The sequence below is a fragment of the Orcinus orca genome, chromosome 17 (assembly GCF_937001465.1).
Source record: "Orcinus orca chromosome 17, mOrcOrc1.1, whole genome shotgun sequence".
Classification (NCBI taxonomy): domain Eukaryota; kingdom Metazoa; phylum Chordata; class Mammalia; order Artiodactyla; family Delphinidae; genus Orcinus; species Orcinus orca.
Window position 1 is genome coordinate 58,128,362 of NC_064575.1, and position 26,422 is coordinate 58,154,783.

General features: G+C 39.7%; 1 long non-coding RNA gene across 1 annotated transcript; it reads left to right on the top strand.

The window, feature by feature from the left end:
- The first annotated feature begins 310 nt into the window (after window positions 1–310).
- LOC125961631 (uncharacterized) lies at window positions 311–15,363 on the top strand. The gene is made up of 3 exons (XR_007472577.1): window positions 311–345; window positions 786–879; window positions 15,276–15,363. It is a non-coding gene; the product is annotated as an uncharacterized LOC125961631 (long non-coding RNA).
- Window positions 15,364–26,422: the final 11,059 nt, after the last annotated feature.

Below are 26,422 nucleotides of genomic sequence, written 5' to 3' on the forward strand. Positions count from 1 at the left end.
TCAGCTGACTCCGTCCCCAGCTACAGTGCGGCCATGAACTCAGGCCAGCCATATGAGCACATCCAACTCAACAACCAGTGATCGGTCCGGGGACACTATGTAAAACACTTCCATCAGACTTAGTGCTGGTGCTTTGGGGGAAGCTATTGGAAAGGAGGTGCTTTCTTTACCCTTGAATTGCCAATAGGTTATATGTATGCTTGAAGCTTCCAGCAACCATCGCCAACCCAGAGTGTACCTGACAACAAAGCCAAGCAAGAGGAAAACAGGGACCAGAGGTAGAGCATAACTGGGAAGAAAAAGAAAGGGAGAAAGTCTGAATGCTGATGACTTCTCTGTGAAGGGGTACACACTCATCCATAGATAAATGCAGTTTCTATCTTAGTCTCTTATTTCATCTGATGGCAAAACAGTGAGTATGAGACAACTCAGCATATCAGTCAACTCAGGGCCTGTCCTCTCCCCTTCCCTTGAGGTTGATTCAAAGGGTGACAGCATCTGAGGGTCCATCAGCTGCTGAATCTCCCTACGGTTGGAAATTTCTAAGAAGTCCATGACTCTCTGTCTACTCAGATCTCTCACTGTCTTCCTTGTCTCAACCATGTGGTCCCTCCAGATTGTCTAGCTCTCTCTTGACAATGCTGAAATCCTCCAGAAAATCTGTACATTTCTGACCTGACATGCCAAGCAACCTTTCTTATCCTATTATTTACACACCGTAGTGTCACAAAGTGCCCCCTGGGGTTTAGATGGACATAATATCACAGGTATCCTTTCTTCTTCAGCCCCTATGCCCCCAAATGTGGAGTTTTCTAACATCTCTCCACCAGAAGACTCGCCGAGGGTCAGGACACAGCCGCCGTCCTTGGGATTTCATGTGTATGTATGCTTGCTTGTCCCCTGTCTACCTGCCTCTGTCTTCTAGAACCTGGGATAAGAAAATGGACTTTTACATTGTGATCTATTCTTCCAGATCTATTCCTTTACATAAGCTTTTTCTTTAAAAAGAAAAACAAAACCTTGTCTCTGGTGAGAGTTTCTAAAGCCTACTTTGATGTTTGAAAGCCAATACTCTGTCAGTCCCTGAATGCTCCATCTCCGGATGGGCTCCCTCCACTCAGGTCTGAAATCAGGGAAAAGAAAGACATTGCTGATAAAGGAAAACACAGTAGGTTGTCTGAGACTTGCTTTAAATTAATCCCAGCAAAGGGTACCGGCGGGTGGGGGGAGGGAAGGAGTCGGAAAGTACAAATGAAGCAAGATTAGCCATGAAGAACCTAGGGGCAAGACGGGAATAAAGATTCAGACCTACTAGAGAAGGACTTGAGGATACGGGGAGGGGGAAGGGGAAGCTGGGACGAAGTGAGAGAGTGGCATGGACATATATACACTACCAAACGTAAAATAGATAGCTAGCGGGCAGCAGCCGCATAGCACGGGGAGATGAGCTTGGTGCTTTGTGACCGCCTAGAGGAGTGGGATAGGGAGGGTGGGAGGGAGGGAGACGCAAGAGGGAGGAGATATGGGGATATATGTATATATATAACTGATTCACTTTGTTATAAAGCAGAAAAACACCATTGTAAAGCAACTATACTCCAATAACGATGTTTAAAAAAAAAGATTAGCCCTATGTTCATCATTGTTGAAGCTAAGTGATAGCCCATGAGGGTTCATTATACTGTTCTTTCCACCATCTTACTACTGTTTTCTCTATGTGTTGATTGTTGGAACACTTTTTGCAAATAGAGGAAAACTTTATTGCAAATTTTTTCTTAAAATAAAAGGAATAATTAGTTAATATCAAAATACTCCTCCATTAATGCAATGATGTTCAGGGTTTAGGTAATAGAGAACTATTAAAGAAAATCAAACTGAAAGGTAACTTGATCATATTTGTAATTTTGAAAGGTTACTCTGGCTGTTATATTGTAGAGAGCTCCTCTAGGCATCAAAACTAGAGGGGACTTGTGCCTTGGTCTAGATAAATTGAGCCAAGAGGTGGTAGAGCTGGAGGGGAGGATTCAGAAAAATGGTGTGTCTTGCACAGGGAGGATAATGAGAAAGAGGCACCAGTGTTCCTGCCAGGTTTCTGCTTGAGCTACGGGGAGAATGTCAGTGCCGTTTACCAGTATGGCAAGTTCAGAAGCAGAATCAGGATTGAAGAGTGAGATACTTGGCTCAAGCCTTGACTTTGCTATGACATTTTTGAGGCATCTTGGGGGAGTCAGCTAATTCTGTGTTTCTTTTTTGTACATGTGAAATTGTGTGAATAATATAAAATAATTCAAAATGTTTTAAACTATAAAGCATTATTAGATATAATTATTGTTTTCCAAAAATTTATAATACGTGATATGACCCCAGTAAATAAGCAATGATGAAAGGAAGAATGTTAAACAGTGTTGGTCTCTAACCCCTGTTCTTGAAAATTCTTCAAGCCAGTTTAAAAGGACCAGTTTTTAGGAGAAGAGCTAGTTCTCCTGTCCATCAGCAAATTCAAGAGAAATAAGATATGTACAGATGGTGATCACAGTAACAAACTGAGCATGAACATTTCGAGAGGAAACAATTCAAAATGCAATCAGAAGAAGCTCTTTGACTTAGCTTATCACAGAAAGCATATGGATTTATTTTAGTAATGTGTCAAGTTCAAACAGCTAGGAAGAAACAAGATGAGTGGTGAAATTTGAATGAACAAAAGGCTATTGATTTCAGTCTAATAAGGTAGAAAATAAAAGGCCTTCGCTCAAGATACGCGGTATTTTTGCTGATACCAGCAAAGGAAACACTTGCCCACCTCCTTGCAAAGGAAAAGGTGTAAACTAAGAAAATAATTCCAAGCCAGGAAGCATTTAATGCATGATACTGACAGCTAACTTTCACACCTGCATTTTTTAAAAAAAATTTGTGCTTTGCGGTTAGATCTTAAAACCATTCCATTTCCTTCTGATAATCCTTTAAGGTATCGGTCCTCAAAGCTTTTCTTAAGATGAGAGTCCTGTGGCCCAAGTTGCACAAGTTTTATTATAAAATCTCCTTTTGTCTTCCCTTTAGGAAAGTCCTGTTTTTCATAAAGAAACATTGATAATTTATTCCTAGAATTACAAAGCATTTTCCAACGTGGCAAAGAAGGGAGACTCATTTTGTTATACTCAGATGTCCTTACATTGATTTAAATTTCCAGCATTCTGTGTAAGTCTGGCCTTTGTCCAACATGGCCTTTATTTCTCTCATCTCAGGGGTTTTTACAGGGGTCTGGAATGCCACTACTGAGAGAGCGTGTCGGCAGCATTTCTTAACAAAACACTGCCAGAAATACAGAAAATAAACATCTTTGAAAGATAGCTGAGTTGAAGTGCTTCCAGATTCAACTCTGAATAGTTAAACTCCCTTAAAGCCTGTTAAATATTATAAAAATCAAGTCATTAACTATAGTTCAGCTTTCAGACTGCAGCATGACTTAGAACCACTGAGACCTAAAAGGCAAGTTTTGTAACAGTGTTATTGGTCCTCACACAGGACAATCTCCTACTGACTTTGGAGATGGGAAGAGGGAAGAGGCTGAGAACTCAGTACTGAGGGACTCTCGGGGGAATAGAATGTCTAATTTAGGTTGCTGAGGATTGATGACGAGCTCAGCACCTAATTAAAGCTCCTTTGCAAATAGCTCCCAAAGCAGAATCAGCGTCTCTATCTGGAATCAGTGATCACCCTCTGGGGAGTCATCATAAGCCAAAAATGATAACTTGGCCTTTTGGAAAATCTTCACCCTAAATGATGGTAACCCAAAGAGCGATGAAAATCACAAGTTTTATATCGGAGTCCTGGAACGAGGTCATATTTGTCTTATCTGTACAAGCATATCTTGCTCAACTATCAGGCTAGGAATGAATAAAGCCTGGAAAATGCTCAGGCTCTAGGGAGAAAGTAATCAGCCTTTTGCACGGAGCATAAGAGCAGTTCATCCATGAAAACATGTGTCTTAAGCAATAACAGTGCTCCATCAATACAGGCCTCTTGGAAGGTGCTTCCAAGGCCCTCTGTGCCAACAGGGAGAACATTCTATGCCTCTCTACAAGCATGTGAGTGTATATTTTTAACCACCACTTGGGAGTTAAGGGAAATCTCATTACTTTCCTACCTTTAAATCATCTTCAGACATCCAGCTCTAGGGTTCATGCAGCCTAGAGGGAATTAATTCTCCATCTTTAGTTACTCTCTCATTAGTTTACCTGCCTCCAAGTGATGCAAAAGTCCTCAGTTTCTTTTGCAGAGCAAAGAATCCAGAGAGGGTCACAGTGGTTAGAACTGAGATGCCCGGTAGTATCCTGAAAGGCAGCTGATTCTGCTACTCTGGGGCTACCCTGGGCACATGATGCTCTACAGGGTCTTTGTAGGACCAGGGAACGAGCCTCCCAGGTACACACAGAACACCTTCCCAGGTGTGCACACTCAGTTTTCTTACCGTTCCCTGCCTGGGGCTTCCCCTGCTCTCTGCTCCCCTCTCTCTTCAGGGGTATTTAAAGTCAACTCTAAATAAGCTGAGAATTCCAGGAAATATTGAAAGAGAGATTATCTTCCAGAAGCTCCTGGTTTGGGTTCCTAAAGGATAGGAAATACAATGGTCCTTTTACCTTTCCCCAAAAAAGAAAGAGATCTCTCTTTCTCTCTCTCTCTCTCTCTCTCTCTCTCTCTCTCTCTCTCTCTCTCTCTCAATCCCCTTCACATACTCACACATACTTCAGTTAAAAAAAGTTAACATTAGTGTTATTATTCCATTTAACAAATGAAGAAATTAAGTCTCAGACATGTTTACATGTTCACTCCCCTAAGTGACGATGGCGTTTAGCTAGTGAAGGAGGTCTCTGGATCCAGGTCTATATGGATCCAAAACCCATGCTTCTAAACCTTCTTTTGTCAGAAGCAGAAAAGAAGTCGGTATTTCAGAGAACGACTTGTAGGAAGGCAATCATTATTTAATAAAAAAAAGAAATTAGGTGCTTAGGAAAATAACATTAACAGGCAGATGCTGCTGCCAATGGTACCGTAAACTGGCTATAGAGCTTTTGTTCTTTGTCATTTTTTTTCCCCAAGTGTTTACCCATGTAATGTATTTGTTCTTCTAAACATTGCGAGGCAGGATGGGAACTTTAAAGATGGGGCATAGAGGACTTAGGCACAGACGGCACATCCCACAATCATCCTGCTGGAACACTGTGAAGGAAGAGCTCTGAAATCACAGCCCCCGCTGCCCTGACGAACAATTTACAGGACAGGGTGTGTCAGGAGGAGAAAGGCAAATAAGATACAGAGCAAGGTGTAAGGCAAAGGAGAAAGGAAGCGGTCAGAATCTTAGTTTATTGATGTGTTTTATTCATGATCTATTCCTGAGTAACAAATTACTCTCACATTTAGTGGCTTAAAACAGCAAATATTGAGGTTTCACAGTTTCTGTGGGTGGGGAATGTGGATGTGGTGGAGCTGGGTGCCTCTTTTTCCGTGTCTCCCATGAGGCGGCAGTCATCTCGAGTCTGAGGCCGAAGGGTCGGCCTCCTGGTTCCCTCACAGCCTCGCTGGCCAGATCCAGTCCCCCAAGGGTTGTTGGGCTGAGGGCCTCAGTTACTCGTCTTGCCTTGTAAGGTGCTCCACCGTGCAGCTCACAACCAGGCATCTGGCTTCTGCCAAATGAACAAGAGAGTTAGAGAGAGAGAGAAAGAGAGAGAGCGAGCAGGCTAGATGCTGCGGTCTTATTGTAATCTGCCTTAATCCATTTGGCTGCTATGACGGAGCACCAAAGACTGAGCAGCTTATGAACAGTTAATTTATGGCTCACAGTTCTGGAGGAGGAAGGTGAGATCCGGGTGCCAGTAGAGTTGGGTGAGGGTCCTCTCTGGGTTGGAGACTTCTCACTATATCCTCACTTGGCAGAAGGTGCAAGGGTTCTCTCTGGAGCCTCTTTCAGAAAGCACTCAAGGGGTCTCCACATTCATGACTTACACATATCCCAGAGGCCCCACCTACTCAGGCCATCATCTTTGGGGGTTAGGATTGCAACATATGAATTGTTGCGGGGGGTAGACACAAACATTTAGACCATAGCCTAGCCTAATCTTGGAAGTAACATCCCATTATTTTTGCCATATTCTATTCATTAGAAGGAATTCTCTAGACCCGGCCCACATGCAAGGGGGAGGGAATTACACTAAGGTGTGAATACAAGGAGGAGGGGATTATTGGGGGCATCTTAGAGGCTGCCTAACACACGTGTTGATATGATTCATCACTGGGCTGAGCAGTAAGACTATTTGAATTCAAACCTTAGCCTTATTACTTGCTAGCTCTGTCATCTTCAATAAGTTACTTAACTACTTTGATCCTCAGTTGCCTCATGTGTAAAATGGAACTGTGAATGGTACCTACTGATCTTAAGAAGTCAACATGGATTCAATGAATAATACACAATCAAAAGCTAGGGTAATGCCTGGCGTATGGGAGACATTCAGTGAATTTTAGCTAATATTACATTAAAAACTTTTTTGTACACCTGAAAATAACACAGCATTGTAAATCAACTATACTTCAGTAAAAATTATATAGGATATAATGTAGCTTTTCTAGCTAATAATATGTATTCAAAAGAGAAGGCTTTTATTTTTAACTCCTGAAAATAATGTAACATAAAGTGGTCACAAAGGAAGCCAAAACCATAACCATTCTTGAAACAATTGAAAGAACTTCACCTATGTTGACACTGAGCATTTTTCTCAATGTAGTAGAATTTCAAACAACCAAAACGTAATCTAAGAAAGTGGAACACTTTTATTGCTGTATCACTCTCATAGTCTACCTTTTATCCTGATTTCATAAATATATTACTACCCAAATGAGAATATTTACTCTCCCCTGGGGAGTGGAGTGGGTTTGTTTGGCTAATGTCACTCTGTCATTTGAATCTCAGATCTGAACCCTTCCTTACCCTTCCTTGCAGACCCCACTGGCTGTACACACCGACCCACTGACACACATACGTACAGTCAGATTCACACAGAGACATAGACTCAATTCTTGGATACAAATATCAGTTACATTCAAAATGAACTGGAATTGCATAGACATGCTTACCAATAAATATGTTCAATTAATGAGATTTTACCTAAACTCCTCCTATATTCCCCAACTTGGTAAATGGCATCCATTATCTCCATCTACACAGACACTGGGACAAAAACTAGGGAGTGACCCTGGTTCTCTTTCTCACTCCCCCATCTGATCGCTCACCCTTCTCTATCCAGCTCTCCTTGGTCACTTCTTTCTACCACAAATGTAGCTGCTTTAATGTAAGCCCTCATCAATGCCCAAAGCGAAGCTGGCTTCCTTTCAGAAATGAAGACTGTCTCTCACTCCAGCTCCTTTTCCCACCTTGCCACCTGGGCTCACCCACGCTGTGGGTAAATATTTCTGTAACTGTAACTCACAAAGTTATTTATGAAAATTGCCCATAGCCTTCATCTTTGCCGGTTCAGATCTAGTCCCTAGAGCCAGGCTGAGCCAGGGACAATGCAGCCCTCACCATCTCTTTTTAATCTGTCCCCAACTCCTGAGACCAGCCCAAAACTTCCCTATCAAGGGGAGCTTTCTAATTGCTTTATACAAAGAAATTGCTGGTGGTACGGTGAGGGAAGGGTCAACCATTCACTTATTTACCATTTGCAGCTCTGAATTCCAGTTTACATTCAACTGGAACACTTTCTGGCAAAGAAACATCTTACTATGCAAGGGTACTACCCTGAGAAGGGTAAGGTATCAAAACGCTGTTGCCCATTTAACATGGGGAATACTGGTTGGAGCAAAGTCCTTACACACTGGGACTTGAGATAGGTTTTATAGGAGTAGGGGGATCCATAAACCTAAGTCAGGTAGCCGTGTTCAAAGAAGCATAGACAGATTGAGCCTAAGAGTGAGAGGTTCTGGGCTGCTGAGAAGAAGCATGAGGACTCAGGGTTCTTGATTCCAATTATTTCTGGAATTGTGAGCAAGATGACAATGTTCTCTCAGTAGCCCACACAGGGGGGTACCTCCAGAGCCAGGCTCTGCATCTGGGTCATGTCCCCCAACTCTTACCCATTCTGATCTCAGATCAGGTCCAGCTTTCTCTTCCCTTCCCTAACATCTGTCGCGCATCTGCCACAAACAAATTATTTTGCCTTCATGTCAAGCCACCAGATGCGACAGGATCTTCCTGAGAGATGGACCAGAGCAGGTGAAGACAAATGAATGGCTTTTGCTCTATTATAGAACACAGAGTCAGATGCATTCTTAGAAGTCAGGCAATCTGTTTTTTTTTTTCCAGTTATAAAAACCTTGAACATCATTTATAACAGGAATCTCATATTTTTGTCTTTTCAGCATCCCTTTCTTTTGTCTTCCGTTAGCTACTCCCTTATTTTATTTTGGGCAACCAGCCCTCCCACAGTTTCATTTTATGTAATTCTGGTGAGGCTGATTCTACCTCTGTCTTCAGTGATAGGTGTGATTTATCACCAGTCCTAGAAGCAGCAACTGAAAGTATCACATCTCCATGGCTCAGGGGTTGGCTGAGGGTGGACATGTGGCCCAAGTCAAACCAAACATACTTAATCCTGGGACTATTGCTGGGGTTTTTAGGGAGTAGCAACTGTCTTTCTTGTAGGGTTGCTAATCAGGCAGGATGTAATCCTGAAACTTCTGGAGGCTACCTTGCCTCCACTTAGAGGCAGCCTTAAAGACAGAGAGTAGCAGAGTTGTGGTTGGAACAAATATTCTCTCTATGGATGTTATTTAATTACATGGATTCAGCCATGCTGGAACTTTTCAGTTAAATAAACCAGGATATTCCCCTTTGGGCCTAAGGCAATTTATGATGAGTTTCTGTCCCATACAACCCAAAGCAACCAAGTCACCTTCTACAACTTCACTGGCGGGAGGCTATTAGCCCTCACGTTAATCATTCCAGATGGACAGTCTTCATTTTCTGCCAGGGCTCTGGATTTTAGGCTCTGATTCTCAGTTCTTCCTTGTATTGAGCAAAATCTGCTATCTTTATCCAAGTCCCACTACTAATGTTTCATGTATTTGTTCATTTAGTATCTTGTTCAGTTAAGGAACAGTAAGTACAAGAGTCCTGAGGTTGGTTTGGATTTTATGTATTGAAGGAACAGCAAAACCCAATGTGTCTGGCCCCTGGTGAGTGAGCGGCATGGTGGTACCTATGATGTCAGATAGAGTGAAGCCTGTGAGAACAATGAGACCTTGGGAGTGATTTTAACACATGAGAATAATGTGATTTGAGTTACAATGTTTCAAAGATCCCAAATTCTATTCATGGACGCACTAGAGGAAGCCAAATCTCTATGCCAACTTCAGAAAGTTGAAGTCACAGGTGTTCCCATAATTGTCCTCTTTTCAAGCATTGATATCTCCAGCTTCTTCAGCCATGTTTCATGTAGCAGGGTTCTCAAATGCTACAACAACATGACATTGTCCTCATGACTCATTCTAGTTTATCAACGTGCCTCCTAAAAGACAACTCTCAGACTGACCACAGTAACTCAAGATTTTGCCCAAGCAGTGAGTCACACTGTGAGATCATCATCTTCTCTATCCCATCCCTCTACTCCTACTGGTATAGTTTAAGCCTGCAGTCTACTACTAACTCTTTCATTTAATTTTAATTAATTAATCAATCATTTAACTTGACATATAACATTGTACTTGTTTAAGGCATACAGCATAATAATTTTATATATGTCTATATTGCAAACTATATATAACTATAAGGTTATATATGTATATATTGTACAATAAGTTTAGTTGACCATCACCTCACGTAGTTACAATTTATGTGTGTGTGATGAGAACTTTAAAGATCTACTCTCAACAATTTTCAAATATACAATACAGTATCATTAACTATAGTCACCATGTTGTACATTGCATCCCCAGAACTTATTTATCTCATAACATTTTTGACCACCCTCACCCATCTGCCCACCCCTGCCCCACCTCCTGCCTCTGGCAACCACCAATCTGGTCTCTTTTTCTATGAGTTCATTTTTTTCAGATATAAGTCAGATCACACAGTATTTGTCTTTCTCTGTCTGACTTATCTCACTTAGCATAATACCCTCAGGATCCATCCATGTTGTCACAAATGGCAGGATCTCCTTCATTTTTATGGCTGACTAATATTCCACATGATATTTTCTTTATCCAGTCACCCATCTATGGACACTTAGGTTGTTTCTATGTATCAGCTATTGTAAATAATACTGCAATGAACATTGAGGTGCAGATATCTTTTTGAGATAGTGATTTCGCTTCCTTTGGATATATACCCAGAAGTAGAATTACTGGATCGTATGGTAGTTCTATTTTTAATTTTGGGGGGAAATTTTATATTGTTTTCCACGGTGGCTGCACCAATTCATATTCCCACCAACCGTGCACAAGGGTTCACTTCTCTCCACATCCTCAAGAACAATTATCTCTTATCTTTTTGATAATAGCTGTTCTAACAGGTGTGAGGTGATATCTCATTGTGGTTTTGATTTGCATTTCCCTGATGATTAGTGATGTTGAGCACCTTTCATGCATCTGCTGGCCATTTGAATGTCTTCTTTGGAAAAATGTCTATTCAGTTCCCCTGCCCATTTTTTAATCAGATCACCCTATTAACTCTTAATTAATTGATTAAATCAATCGATGCTAGTTGAGGATATATTATTTTTAATTAAGTCAATTTCTAGTTAAATTGTTATTTTGTGAGAGAAATAAACAGACATCTTTTTTTTTTTTTCTGAATGGATTAAAGACCCTGGAAGGTCTTTACAGGACAGGCAAAGAAGAACATAAAGATTGATCTCATCCAACATTTGTATAAACAAAATAAGGTAAGGAAAACAGGGATTTAGCTTGAACAAATGACCAGATTTTATTTGGAATCATCAGCCCAGTAGGGGATTAGTCAATGTATGGCCTCCATGGATGAATGCCTTTAAGGAGTATATATCTAAAAACACAACCAGTTTTTTTTTTTTTATTGGAGTATAGTTGCTTTACAATATTGTGTTAGTTTATACTGTACAGCAAAGTGAATCAGCTATACGTATACATATATATCCCCTCTTTTTTGGATTTCCTTCTCATTTAACAAGATAAGCCCTAGGAAATATTTGATTTTTTAAAAATTCCTAATTAAAAAATATCAGAGTGAGGTTTAAGTGGCACATTACTTATACTTGGGCAGAAAAACATGGTTAATTTAAGCAGGTCAATAACAGTTAAAGATTTCTTTGGAAAGTTACCAAATTGTTCCTGGATGTTTGTTTCCAATAATAGTGAGATCATTAAAACTATCTACTTCATTTATCAGTGTTTGTGCTGAACTGTTTCTGTAAAGAGTGTGTTAGTATTTCTAGAATTATCAGCAAGCGGAAATGTGTGTTGATTTCTCCTGTGGGAAGCCTCACTGCTCAGTGGACCAACATACCAAACACAGCCCACCTGGCAGAAGGTGCCCTGACTAAGACAAAGCTCCTTGTGAGAAGGTTTTGCATAAACAGCCTTGTAAACCCTACTTTCACAATGTAGTGTTAAATTCCACATCTGGTTGGTGAAAGTAAAAGGATGATTTTGTAGAAGCAGTAATTAGTTATTCTGACCAAATTTTCAGAATTTGGTCTTCACTTCAAGGGAAATTGTGCTGCCTATTCCAGCAGCTAGAGTCAGGGCTACTGCTAGCTCAAATGCAAACTAGAAAAGAGACAGACACAAATCCACACTAGGCTTCCTGGCTTAACAAGAGGACCATGGGCTGGCCTTCAGCCTCTTTCACCCTTAATTAGTTATCTATTGCCAGAATAGCTGTGTAACAAACCACTCCAAAACTTAGTGGATTAAAATAATAGCCATTTATTATTTCTCATGAAACTATGAGTTCTCTGGCCAATTCTGCTGATATGGGCCAGTCTTGCCTTATCTCAGATGGGTTTGCAATTCATCTGCAGTCAGTACCAGATCCGCTGAGGGTTGGCTGATCTACAATAATCTTGGCTGGGTCAAATTATTTCTGCCCCATATGGTCTCTCAAGCCCCAGTACATCAACCAAGGTTTGATCTCATGGCAGAAGCTGGTGGTGTTCAACAGAGCAGAAGCTGCAAGTCCTCTTGAGGTCTATGCTTGAACATGGCACACCATCACTTCTGTCCCATTCTATCAGCTAAAGCAAGCTACAAAGCCAGCCTAGTCTCAGGGGAAGGAATAGACTCCACTCTTGATGGGAGAAGTTTCAAAATCACATTGCAAGGGATATGGATGTGAGGTGAAGATTTAGGGCCACGCTTGCAATCAGTCTACCACATACGCCATCAATAAGGCTTAAGTACGTCTGGCTATAGTCCACAATGCTTGACTTTGCTAGACAATTGGATAAGTAAAATAATAGCCAAAGTTTTTTGCCTGATGATTTCTTTTTTTAATTTTTATTTTTTCCAGTTTTATTGAGAAGGGATTAACATACATCACTGTATAAGTTTAAGGTATACAGCATGATGGTTTGATCTGCATATATTGTGACGTGATTGCCGCAATAGGTTTAGTTAACATCCATCATCTCGTATAGATACAATAAAAAGCAAAGAAAAACTTCTCCTTGTGATGAGAACTCTTAGGATTTACTCTCTTAACAACTTTCCTGTATAACATACAGAAGTGTTAACTATAATCATCGTGTTGTACTTGACACCCCTGGTACTTATTTATCTTATAACTGGAGATTTGTACCTTTTGACCTCCATTCTCCAATTCCCCCTCCCCTTCTCCCCACCTCTGGCAATCCCATGTCTGATCTCTTTTACTAGGAGTTTGGTGGGGATTTTTTTGTTTCTGTCTTTAGGTTTGACATATAAGTGAGATCATATAGTATTTGTCTTCTCTTTCTGACCTATTTCACTTAGCATAATGCCTTCAAGGTCTGCCTATGTTGTCACAAATGTCAAGATTTCATTTTCTGTTATGGCTGAATTATATATATATATATATATATACACACACACACACACACACACACACACACACACACACACACATAACAACTTTTTTAAAATTGAAGTACAGTTGATTTACAATGTTGTATTAGTTTCTGCTGTACAGCAAAGTGATTCCGTTATATATATGTATACATTCTTTTTTATATTCTTTTCCGTTATGGTTTGTCACAGGATATTGAATATAGTTCCCTGTGCTATACGGTAGGACCTCGTTGTTTATTGATTCTATATATAGTAGTTTGCATCTGCTAACCACAAACTCCCAATCCATCCTTCCCCCACCCCTCCTCCCCCTTGGCAGCCACAAGTCTGTTCTCTAGGACTGTGAGTCTGTTTGTTTCATATATAGGTTCATTTGTGTCATATTTTAGATTCCATATGTAAGTGATATCATATGGTATTTGTCTTTCTCTTTCTGACTTACTTCACTTAGTGTGATAATCTCTAAGTCCATCCATGTTGCTGCACATGGCATATTTCATTCTTTTTCGTGGCTGCATATTCCATTGTATATATGTACATATTTACCACATCTTCTTCATCCATTCATCTGTCAATAGACATTTAGGTTGTTTCCATGTCTTGGCTACGTGAACAGTGCTGCTACAAACATAAGGGTGCGTGTATCTTTTTGAATTATAGTTTTGTCTTGATATATGCCCAGGAGTGGGATTGCTGAATCGTATGGCAACACTATTTTTAGTTTTTTGAGGAACTTCCATACTGTGGTCTATAGTGTCTGCACCAACTTAAGTTCCCACCAACAGAGGGTTCCCTTCTCTCCACGCCCTCTCCAGAATTTGTTATATGTAGACTTTTTAATGATGGCCATTCTGACCTGTGTGAAGTGTAACCTCATTGTAGTTTTGATTTGCATTTCTCTAATAATTAGCGATGTTGAATGTCTTTTCATGTGCCTTATGGCCATCTGTATGTCTTCTTTGGAGAAATGTCTGTTTAGGACATCTGCCCATTTTTTGATTGTTTTTTTTTTTTTTTATATTGAGCGGTATGTGCTGTTTGTATATTTTGGAAATTAAGCCCTTGTAGGTTGCACCATTTGCAAATATTTTCTTCCAGTATATAGGTTGTCTGTTCATTTTGTTTATGATTTCGTTTGCTGTACAGGAGCTTGTAAGTTTGATTAGGTCCCCTTTGTTTATTTTTATCTCTATTGCCTTGGCAGACTGAACTAAGAAAATATTGGTACGATTTATGTCAGAGAATGTTTTGCCTATGTTCTCTTCTAGGAGTTGTATTGTGTCACGTGTTATATTTTAAGTCTTTAAGCCATTTTGAGTTTACTTTTGTATATGGTGTGAGAGTGTGTTCTAACTTCATTGATTTACATGTGGCTGTCCAACTTTAACAGCACCACTTGCTTAAGAGACTGTCTTTTTTTCCACTGTATATTCTTGCCTCCTTTGTCGAAGATAATTGACTGTAAGTGTGTGGGTTTATTTCTGGGCTCTCTATTCTCTTCCACTGATCCACAGGTCTGTTTTCACACAGCTTCTTTATCCATTCATCCACCGACGGGTACAGGTTGTTGCCATGGCTACTGCAAATAGTACTGCTATGAGTGTGGAGGTGCAGATAAAGCTAACACTTTATCCACCTTAATTGACTCAACAAATATTTTTGGAACAGGTATTGTGTGCTCTGGGATGACAATGCTGAGCAAAAATAGACAGGATCCCTGTTTTCACAGAACCTGCCTTCCCGTTCTCCCATTTCCATTTTGGTAGTGTACAAGCAAATATGGTATTTTCACTTCACATTTCAAAAGGTTATATGTAAAATCTGTTAACCTCTTTCAAAACTGTGAGTATAAGAATTGCCAGAAGGTTCATGACTAGAAAAGATCACTTATCAGTTCGAGGATCTTCAAATTTGAGAGAAGGTTGAGTCATGTTAAAAGTCAGTATTTGATACATGGTGAATTTCTTTCCCAGCATTTAGCGATTGTGTCAATCTGAGTCCTTAAACCTTTTAAATCTGGCCACTGTTTTAAGTCTGCAGATTTCAAAAATCATGATATCTGACACATCTCTGTTATTAAAATCAATTTTAAAGCATCATAAAAGGCATTTGCTTCAGAATTAGAAGCATCTTTAACAGCATCATTGAATTCTAAGGTTTGAAGTGTCCTTGGAAATCATCTGACCCAAAGTCTTATTTTACAGATAAGGAAGCCAATATCCAGAGAGGCAGACAATACCCAAGCTCCCTCATGCAGGCAGTAATAGAGCCAGAACCAGAACTTAGATCTCTTCTTTTCCATCTCAGCACTCTACCCATCATAACATGTGCCTCCTTCCCTCAGCTTTGACCATATGCTTGAATGTTTTCATTACCCAGAGGTCTGTCCTTCATCATGAATGAATCAGAGGAGAGCAAGAGTGGATGTGGGGAAAACAATGTTGCAGTGATTCAGGCAAGTCCAGTGTTCTGAAATGGTGATGTGGTAGAAGAGGTTGAGAAAGCTACATAGATTCCAAGTACGGTTGAAAGGACAGGATTCCTGGTATGGCTGAAAGGACAGGATTCTTAGAGTGAGGAAAAGAAAAGAAGCACGGGTGAAAATGGGGTTTCTGACATGAACAATGAGGAGGTTAGCCTACAACTAGGCTAACAGGTGTGGAAATCAGGAGGTTGGTTTGCCCACTGACCTTGAGCAGCCTTCAACATGTCCAGTGGGGAATCTCCTTGAGGCAGTTATGGATACAGATCTGGGTTTCAGGATGGATAAATGCCATGAGTGCATGTGGCTCACTCTTTCAGCAAACGAGATGTGAACACCTATGGTGTGTTGAGCATTGTACTGTGCCCAGAAAATGCAGTGAGAGGCAAGGCATGTTTGTATTTGCTGTCATGGAGCTTCCCCAGTCACAGGACAGTGTGAGCCTGTGAGCATCCTGGTGGCATCATTCCTCGTAGGTGTCAAAGGTACAGCCACAGAGGACTGTAATTTGCCTCCAGAGGCCAAGTCATTTCCTGCAAATATCAAAAGAACAGACTTCATGGTGCTCAATGATTTGCCCCAAATCACATTAGCTGGGAAATGGTAGAATGAGAGCCCCAATCTGCCTTTCCGTGGCTCACTTGTTCTCAGACTCTGCTCCTCCCTTCTCATCTCCTGCATAGTCTGGAGAAGAGTTTCTTATTACAAACCAGGTGGCCTTTATTTTTTGTTAAGTTCCTGTTGCAGCTCAAATTTTCATGAGTACTGAAAATGCATTTCAGGGATATAAACATGGATTCTCTCCCTTGCTCATGCTTTAGACTGGCCACAGAGCATTCCCCTTGACACAGCCAGGGCCAGTGGTGATGAATGAATGAGACCCATGACTTGGGGCTCCTCTTCTTCGACGCTCTTTCCTCTCTTGTTTGAAGTAAATATCTTTGACCATCACACACCAGTCATTTCTCAGGCTACAGGACTTAGAGCGGAGGCTGTGCCAAAGAGGATCTCGTCATTACAGGATAGTGAGGCAAGAATTTACATTATAATATAAAATTATATTATAATTTACATTAAAAATTTTATAATTTACATTATAAAATTACATTATAATTTAGGCAGAATTAGAAATTTATGGCAAAACATGAATTATCTGTCAGTCATTATCAGCTTTATCATCATCATACCTTCTATTTCTTGAATCCTGACTATGGGCCAGACACTGTGCTAATACTAAGGTTTATGTAAAATATTTTATTTAATCCTTACAATTTCCTTATTTGACAGAGGAACTGAAGCTTAAAGAGGTTAAGTAACTTAAACAAGGCACCACAGCTACTGAGTATCGGAATTGGAACACAAATCTGTCAGTTCCCTCCAAAGCATGCTCTTAACCACTAAACTAAATGCCTGTGCATTCAGCATTTTCTGCAAATGTGGTTTTGAAGGATGCTGTGCTCTTCTCGAAGCATCACATAAACTGTTCACCACAAGGGCTTCCTCTTTTGTTTGTCTGACCATCCATCGGCACAAGCTGGATGGTGAATGCAGATAGCAGTTCATACATTTCCTGGGTTACAAACACTGCGTTAAGCAGTGCTAAAGGAACTTGGTGCTGGAGAGAGCACAGAATTCAAGTTTCCAGAATATTTTATTTAAATTATAAGCTAATTTAATAATAATCAAAATCTCACCTGAGACAACAAGAAGCTGAACTGTAGATTGTTTTTAATAATGCAAAGAAGTCAAGTGATATCTCCTTCATGCACAAGGGACAGGAAGGGAAAAGAAATGCTGGACAAAGTCTGGGGAAAAAATAATCCACACCATTTGACATAATTAAATGAGAGTTAGATTGGTTTTAGCATACAATAATAAAATGAACCAACCAGAATGACTCAATTGGAGAAACCTATTGTATTTCAGTTTATATAAACTTTGAGTGGGAAAGAAATACCAAGAAAAATGATTTTTTAATGCTAAGAAAAATAGTGAGTGAAAGTGTACTTATAATTTTGTTTGATTTTACGTTCTCAAACTTTCCCTGCCTATTCATGACCTGAAATTTCAACCCCAAAGCATATGCACCATGTATTCTCTTTGGAGCAAGACAGCATGTAAAGAAAACAAATAGGATCTCCAACATTTTGCAAAGTTGAATGCCTCAGGTTTTCAACAAAACATACATAAATAATTTGGGTTTGAGTAGGTTTAGCCTCCTTATACCATGATCAGCCACTAGATGGCAAAATATGACATGAAATGGAGGCTGCTGACGAAGTTGAAAGTCTGACTTGGAGTTGACGTAGAGAAAGTTTGAGTTAGTGAAAACCTATAGTTGTATTATATTCATAAGGAGGTATAATATAGTCATTCTTAAGGTATGTACATTTCTTCTAATTAAAGACATTCACTGATTCATTCAAATTCTTGTCTAGAAGTCCTAAGGCTAAAACCCAGTTGACTGCAAGGATGGTTCTACTTCTTGTCCCTGCCAGTCTCCCTCCCAGGGACTAACTGCTTAACAATAAATATTTTTCAGTGCCAACCACCATTTTGCCTGGGTACTGATTATAATTATTTTCTGTCACAATCTCCATCATGTTGCTTAGCATCTCTTCAGCAGCCTCCACTGCTTCAGCCTTGCATATTTGCTTGGACTGAGCCCAGATACGTTCACTCTTTTTGACCTTTTTTGACTCATTTTACTCTTTGGGGAGCTAATGAACCCGTTTCTCAGCAGTGTACCTAGTAGGATGCTCTATTTCCAGGTCCTAACCTGAACCAAAATAAGCCCTAAGATGTGGGAGGAATTTTTTTTTTTTTAAAAAGGGAGGGGTGTCACCTAAATGTTACAGGAAGCCTGATGGAGAGGAAGAGATGAACCTCAGACCAGTTAAGCAGCTTATTCAAAACTTCTTATCAATTATTGCTAAAAATAGAACCAGATACTCCTGAAATTTGACTGGGCACTCCATTTGGTCAATAGGCTCTTTCTTTGATTGTTAAATGAAAGAAAGGAGTGGCAATTTGGAGGAAAAAGTGGACTTAATAATCTTTTCCAAGTGCTATCAGTGAAACTAGGAATAGAAAAAAGTTTTCTGTTGGCCTCTTAACTGTTTTGGACTTAATAATTTCCATAATATTTTACACTCTGAAATTGAATCATGTTACTAGAATCTCTTGTTGGAGATTGACAAAGTGAAAGTTAGACTGAAATTTCCCAAAGTAAGTGGTCTGTGTGAGAAACCTCCTGTATAAGCCATACTATGTGTCATTTTATACACAGATGTATTAGAAAATAGCCAAGGAAATTTCTTCCTGAAAGCATTCCTAACCAGGAAATGTACCTCACTTAAACCAAACACATTTCCTTTGTGCCTGGCATATAACAGATGCTCTGTTTGCACAAGGAAGGAAGGGAACAAGGAAGTAAGAAATGGAGAAGAAAAAGGGAGATGAGAGAAAAAATATATTTATTAAAAAGATGTAAACAAATGCTTGTAAAATCATCAGAAGCATACTTTCTTTGTCCAGTCGAGATGAAGAAATGTCAGCTCTCTTAGTATAAAATAATGTTTTAGGCTTGGCCATCATAAAAATTATTCCCTAATCATCTCTTTTCTAGACTAAACAATTCCAGCTCCTAAACCTTTCCCTCGGGACTTTCCTTGTTTTTGTGCTTATCCATATCAATTTTTGTATCTTTCTTAAAAGTCAAAGTTATTTGAGATTCTATTCCATTGCTCTTCACTATCCTTTTAAATGTTATCCTCTTTTGAAGAGATATTTATATAGTTAAACGAGAAACCAGATAAAATTTGTAAGTTTTTTAGGAGAAAGCATATTTTGAAGCCCATAGAAAAGTAGTTGTTATCTAAACAACTACTTTTTTACATACAAATCAATTTTATCAGAAATTTACTTTTTGTAAAGGATAAAATGGATTAATTATTGCATCTAGATTTCTCAGTCCCTCAACACAACACACACAGTTCCTATGCTATGAAAAATTAGTCATACACAATAACATGATATTTACTTTTCCCATGATGATAATATTTAATGAGAAAAACTATTAAAATATTTCTTTTGTGTGTGTGTGTGGTACGCGGGCCTCTCACAGCTGTGGCCTCTCCCGCAGCGGAGCACAGGCTCCGGACGCGCAGGCTCAGCAGCCATGGCTCACGGGCCCAGCCGCTCCGCGGCATGTGGGATCTTCCCGGACCGGGGCACGAACCCGTGTCCCCTGCATCGGCAGGCGGACCCTCAGCCACTGCACCACCAGGGAAGCCCTTAAAATATTTCTTACCCTGAGTTCATGAACTATACAAAGAATTTTTTAAAACATATACAAACTTAGAAAACTTGTTGGCAAATACTGTTGGGAATTTACAGACAAATTTTCCAGTTTAAGCAGTTTCCTATTTGTATATCAAATTGTTGTCTATGAACCACCTTCATCAAAATCACATTGCAGAAAGGTTCAGCAGTACTTCTCAAAACTTCTGATTTCTGGCCTCCATTCCAGCCCTTCAGACTTAGAAGCTCTAGAGGTGGGATCCGGAAAATTGCCATACTCCTCAGATGATTCTTATGAATGTTTCAGTTACAAGGGATACTTATACCAAACCTTCATCTTTTCACTTGAAGCAGTCCTTTTCTTTTTTCCTTAGAATTATAAAGATTTTTTTAAGTTGGTACTTAAACAGCGATGGTAAAAATGTGAGTGGCTTGCTTCCTATCTATCAAACACCCTAGGTCTGGTTAGCAGCCTGACTATTGTGAAGAGAAAATGTAATTGTGTTGCTAGGGATCTATAAGGTACTTTGATCTCCCAGAGACTAGCTTTATTTTTGGATGTTGTTACAAGATTAATCCCACAGTCTCTTTTATAATTCATTTACTTGACCAAGTTTGCACCTCACATTGCAGTGAGTTTGATTTCGTCCTTTCAGTAGCTCTAATGTAAGACACTGTCTTTCGAATAAGGAAATGAGAATATTTATTTTCGGTTGGCCACCATCGGCCAGGGAGTTGAAAAGAAGGGAAAATAGGGCTTCCCTGGTGGTGCAGTGGTTGAGAGTCCAACTGCCGATGCAAGGGACACGGGTTCGTGCCCCGGTCCGGGAAGATCCCGCATGCCGCGGAGCAGCTGGACCCGTGAGCCATGGCCGCTGAGCCTGCGCGTCCGGAGCCTGTGCTCCGCAATGGGAGAGGCCACAACAGTGAGAGGCCCGCGTACCGCAAAAAAAAAAAAAAAAGGGAAAATAATGCTGAGCTATAATTGCTAAGAGTCAGTGGTTTGAGTCTAGGAAACCCAAGATCTTGGGATCCCAAGAAGTGGGACTATAGTATTCTTAGTCTTCCAGTTTCCACCATTTAGGTCATCTCCAGTTTATTTGCTTTAAAGGGGGTCTACTGCAATTGTGATAGCTTAGAATTTGTCACCAGCAATCATGTGATAGTTTAGAATGTTGCCTATGTTTATACTATATCAATAAAGTTATTCTCTAAAATAACCTTCACCACTTTTTAATATATTTTCTCATAAAATGAATATATTTTGAAAGTGCTGTGGCTGTGACTTACTAGATGTTTCTCTATGATAGTTTCCCTTTGATTTTTACTGACTTTCATTTTGTATTCTGTAAAAGGTTATTGATATTTGGATTTTGTATAGGTATATACTTTATCAAAAACTTTCAGATCCATGTGATTCTCACAACCAATCAAAAGATGGCAGGGAATGTACTGTCTATATTTCAATTTAAATAAAATTTAATAAATGTTATAATCATCACTATGAATTTTATCATTAGTAAAACATTAACAAGAATATTTTGGACATTGACTTTGGTATAAAGTTAAATTAACATAGAAAATATGTTTTATCTTGTGTTAATGCAGGACGAGAGAGAAATTTATGAATGAAAAATCTCTCCAAATTGCGTGAATCAAATTTCTTTTTATTCAGTGTGATATAAGGACAGAGCTTCAGGCTTCCCAGGCTTATCATACTGTCATTAACACAGAATGTTGGGCAAGCTTGAATATGAGTAGGGTATGTTTCTCATTGTGCCCTACATTGCCCCATTTTACACCTGTAGCTCCAGCATTCCAAGAGTACTCATAAAGAACAATAGATTAGACGATCACTCATAATAAATTATGAGTCCCTGGGCCACAATTTAATCAAACGTAACATGAGAGAATTTGACTACATGACTTAATGATAACTTCCAGCCCTAAGACTCAATGGAAGAAATCTCTGTGTTAATGTCATCTTATTTAATAACTACACTGCTTGTCTCATAGGAGTATTATACTGTTGTTGAAGAAGATACAGGAAGTTAGGTCAAATAGATACAAGGGTCCCAATTCATTTGGTGGTAGAAATACCGTCTGATTGAAGTTGATTGCTTGGAAACTGAAACATATTTTGCCCTATAAACATGTTACGAATTATTATTAAATTTCAAAGTTCATTCAAAACATCTTTAGGGGGACTACTCTGAAAAACATGAGAAGTGGATATAGTCAGCCAGCCTCCAAAGAAGGGCTGTGTAGTGATAGCTGTACATTCAGGCAACTGCAAGCCAATCACAGGTGCAGGTCACAAAGAATGGACAAGGCAAATCACAGTCTCTAATGCAGGAAGAGGCCTTTGATTTCTTGACAGGATAATGACACAACATGGGTTAATTTCCCTTGGGAATGATAACCAGATGCGTTTCAGAGTGTTGGACCTAAACCCCTTGTGAGATATGATTGATAAGCTTTTTCCAGACACCAAAGAAGCTAATGAAATGGAGTAACTTCCAGTACTCCCCCAACAACCCACCCCACGTCCTCCTGATCTTACCCGGTCACACCGTCCTCATTTTGGACATCTCTATTTCTCCACCAGGAGATCTCAAAAAACAGAAGATAAAGAAACACCTTCAAAAGTGCTCCCTTCTAGGTCTGACATAAATACACTACCATGTGTAAAATAGCTAGCTAGTGGGAACGTGCTGTATAACACAGGGAGCTCACCTCGGTGCTCTGTGATGACCTAGATGGGTGGGATGGGGGTGGGTGGGAGGGAGGTCCAAGAGGGAGGGAATATAGTTATACACAGAGCTGATTCACTTCATTGTACAGCAGAAACTAACACAATATTGTAAAGCAATTTTACTCCAATTAAAAAAAAAAAAGTGGTCCCTTCTATCCAAGCTCTACAGCAGGAAAGGAACTTGATTTTTATCTGAATCTCTTCGTTTGGCCAACAGGACCTGGAAGGTTTGTTAGTGGTAGTGATCCCTGTTGCTTCTTCCAGTGAGTAGAGCTCTTCCCTTTCCTTCCCTCAAGGGTTTCCTCCAATCAGAATAAGGCGTGATGATGACCCAACACAAGGTCCACCTTCCTAAGGAACCTCTCCCTTTATTTGTATATAAGGACTATTTATAAACCTGTTGTTTTAAATCAAGGAATACTTGAATTATGACAGTGCCAAAATATAGCAGGAGTATTATTCTTGTGATGGTAGTGGCCATATTACTTTGTGTGTGTATATGTGTTTTCACTTGACAAATTTCTGCTATGAATTTTTCTTGTGACTTACTCCACTTCTAGGAAAATTGAAATTCAAATATAGAGATTCTGTTTGTGTGTTTTGGATTCCTAGACTGTTTTATTTAATCAAACTTATAGCAAACCAATTAATCAAGGTCATAAATTGAGAGATGAGGTTCCAGAGATGTCATTCATTATGCCGCAGACTAACGTCACTTTTTTTAAAAAAATATTTTTATTTACTTATTTATTTGGTTGCACCGGGTCTTAGTGGTGGCAGGCGGGCTCCTTAGTTGTGGCACGTGAACTCTTAGTTGCAGCATGCATGTGGGATCTAGTTCCCTGACCAGGGAATGAACCTGGGCCCCCTGCATTGGGAGCACAGAGTCTTATCCACTGCGCCACCAGGGAAGTCCCCTGACGTCACTTTTTTCTCTTCCCTGTCACTAACTAGCACTATCCTCACCCAGGAACACATTCCATGAATGTTGAATAGCCAACCTGAAGGGAGCATGGAGCAGATCCAAAGTTTGTCCTTTTAAGCAATTTCAGCACCTAGAACAATCCTGGAAGAAGGAATAATTAACGAGCTTTTTTTCTCAATGAATTCTGCTATGCATGTTTCTCTATAATGATTAAAACAATGCAAAGTGTCTGCTGTTCAAGCCTATAAGGTGAATTTAATTAAAGCAAGGAAACAAACAAAAAATAAAATTCTCTTTAAGCTCCCAGGAGATAGAAAACCATGCCAGTTTGATTTGGGAATATTTAACACATTTGAGAATGTAAACACATCTATTATGATACCCCTATTTAAAATAACAGTTTTATTTGGAAACAAATCGCCCCTGGCTCTAATTTGAGTTAGGAATTAAAGTGAATTGATGTCACTAAACTAGGTTTATTAGGTAGGACACTGGTCTTTTATTAAAATGATTGTCTTTTCTAATATTTCCACGTGAACATCTCACAGGCACCTCCAAATGGAATCTCTTCCATTCTTCCTGTGCACTCCTGACACCTCAAAAACTGTTCCTTCCAACGTTCCTTATTTCAATCATTGACACTGCTATCCTCCCAGGTGCTCAAGCAAGAAACTTTAGCATCACCTTCAACCTCTCCATCTTAATTAGGAAAGCTTGGTGAGCAGAAGAGCCACGTTTCTTATTTGCCACCACAAACAAGTCACTGTTGACTAAACGTTTAAGTGAATTTGCTATTGCCCATCTACTTACTCTTAGGCAAGACACAACCTTTCTAAACTCCAGTTTCTTCATCAGTAAATTCATAGATATGGACTGTAGAAATAGCTCTGAGATTCTCTAATACCGTGCTGCAACTGCATTCATGCACGGCTTTCTCAGCAAGAAGTTGATAATCAGTTAGCGGCCAACACTTTTTACATGTAATATTTTCCTGTAGGTTGGTTTCCTACTCCACATGCTTTCCAAAGTGTCCTGCGTTGGATTCTCTTATAGCATTTATCATTCTCAAGTACAACTTTCTGTTTATTACCTATCCTTCCAGTAAATGCTGAGATTCCTGAAAATTAAAATTCACTCACACAGATTATGGCCTTTATCACTTACCTCTCCTCCCTAGCATAGCACTTTTCATATATAATAGAACACACAAAACAGATTTGAAAGCATTTGGAGCTCTCCATTCACACTGGCCACCCTAGTCTAAGCCGCCCTCATTCCTCTCCAGGATGACTGAAAAGCCTCTTTAGCTGTCTGCTATCAACACCCTTACCTCCTTGTATCCCAGACAGCAGCCAGAGTGATCTGCCTAAAACCCTTCCTTAGCTTCCCATTGCATTTGTAAAAGGCTCTAAAGTCCTTCTCGTGGCTTTACAGTTGCCCACTGCCTACCTTTACGATCTCAGCTCCTTCCACTCTTGCCTTTGTTGATCTGCTGCAGACATGCCAGCCTCTTTTCAGTTCCTCCTCCCTGCCTCAGGACCTTTGACCATGCTGTCCTATCTGCCTGGAATCCATGGGACTTAGCTCCCAGAAAAAGATATATGATATACCTTGAATATTATTGCAGGAAATTGTCTTCAGAAGTAGCACACTAACCCTTTCTTAAACTCTTCTCCCCATAGTTCCTTTTCTAAAAAGGATAAGAAGTTAATAACGTATTGCACTTCTGGAGTATGTTTGTCCACAGTTAGCTAAATGGAATTTCAAAATTTTTTCAAGTCTACAGCGAAATTATCATCCACTTCTGATGAAATGCAACCACTTCTGGGGTAAAATATCATAGAGCTTGAACCTTTTATTATACTATAAACCGGGATTAGAATTACCCATGAAGAATACCCAAAGGTTGTCACTTAAATAGCCTCTTCCTTGTAGAAATCATAGAATATCCTTCTTGACTTTTATTCAGCTCATAAGATCCTATTATACTTCTATCACCAGACTAGAGAGCAACACACTGTCTCATTACTAAAAGGTAGAGAGTTTACACCTGATAAAGCAGCATGACATTCATGGGGAAATTTCTCAGTGATGATTTCAAATATTTCCAAGAAGATAATGTCTTAAGGAGAAAAAGCAATCGCTCTGACCTGGTGCTTTCTCGATTTGAAGATTTTAGGAACATGTAATCAGTCCTATAGCTTTAATAAGTGTTTTTCTGCTGCCAGTGAAATCACGTTTGGTTTTTTTTCACTTGCTTAGGAAAACTAGAAATAGCATTTGCAATACTGTCAGTTGGTTTATACTTAAAATCAAGCCCCCTCTTATGAGACTGAGTGCTATCTTTTACCAAAGCAGTCTTGAATTTGAGGGAAGTAATATGGGTTAGAGGCTATTGGAAGCTTCTTTTCAGGTATTTGTCTCCCATGTTCTGTAAGAACTGACGCCAGAGGGAGGCTCTGCAAACACTAAATAACAGAGGCTCTTACGTGGGCATAAACAAAGGCCACGGCCCAAACACCAACTGTCAGAAGCTTCTGAACCTGATGTGAATTGTTCTAAACTCACTATATAGAAACGGAAACAACAGAGACCTTGACCCTTGAAGTACCTGGGAAAGTGGCAGACTTCCTACTGGTCACTCGGGGCCTCTGTGTGCTCTGCCCTGCAGATGTGTTTATGAAAGGATTAGTTCTCCTGACAACTATCTGGGTTTTGATTTAGGAACTGAATAGGACTCTGCCACAAAGAGCCACTGGATCACAGACAGTGTGTTCTTTTAATTTACTTCCATAAACAGGCAAAAATTGAAGTCAGCTGTCAGCAAAGACCAAATTAAAGAGCTGAGTGTCAGAGCCACAGTTAAATCAAGATCAGTTTTTGAGGT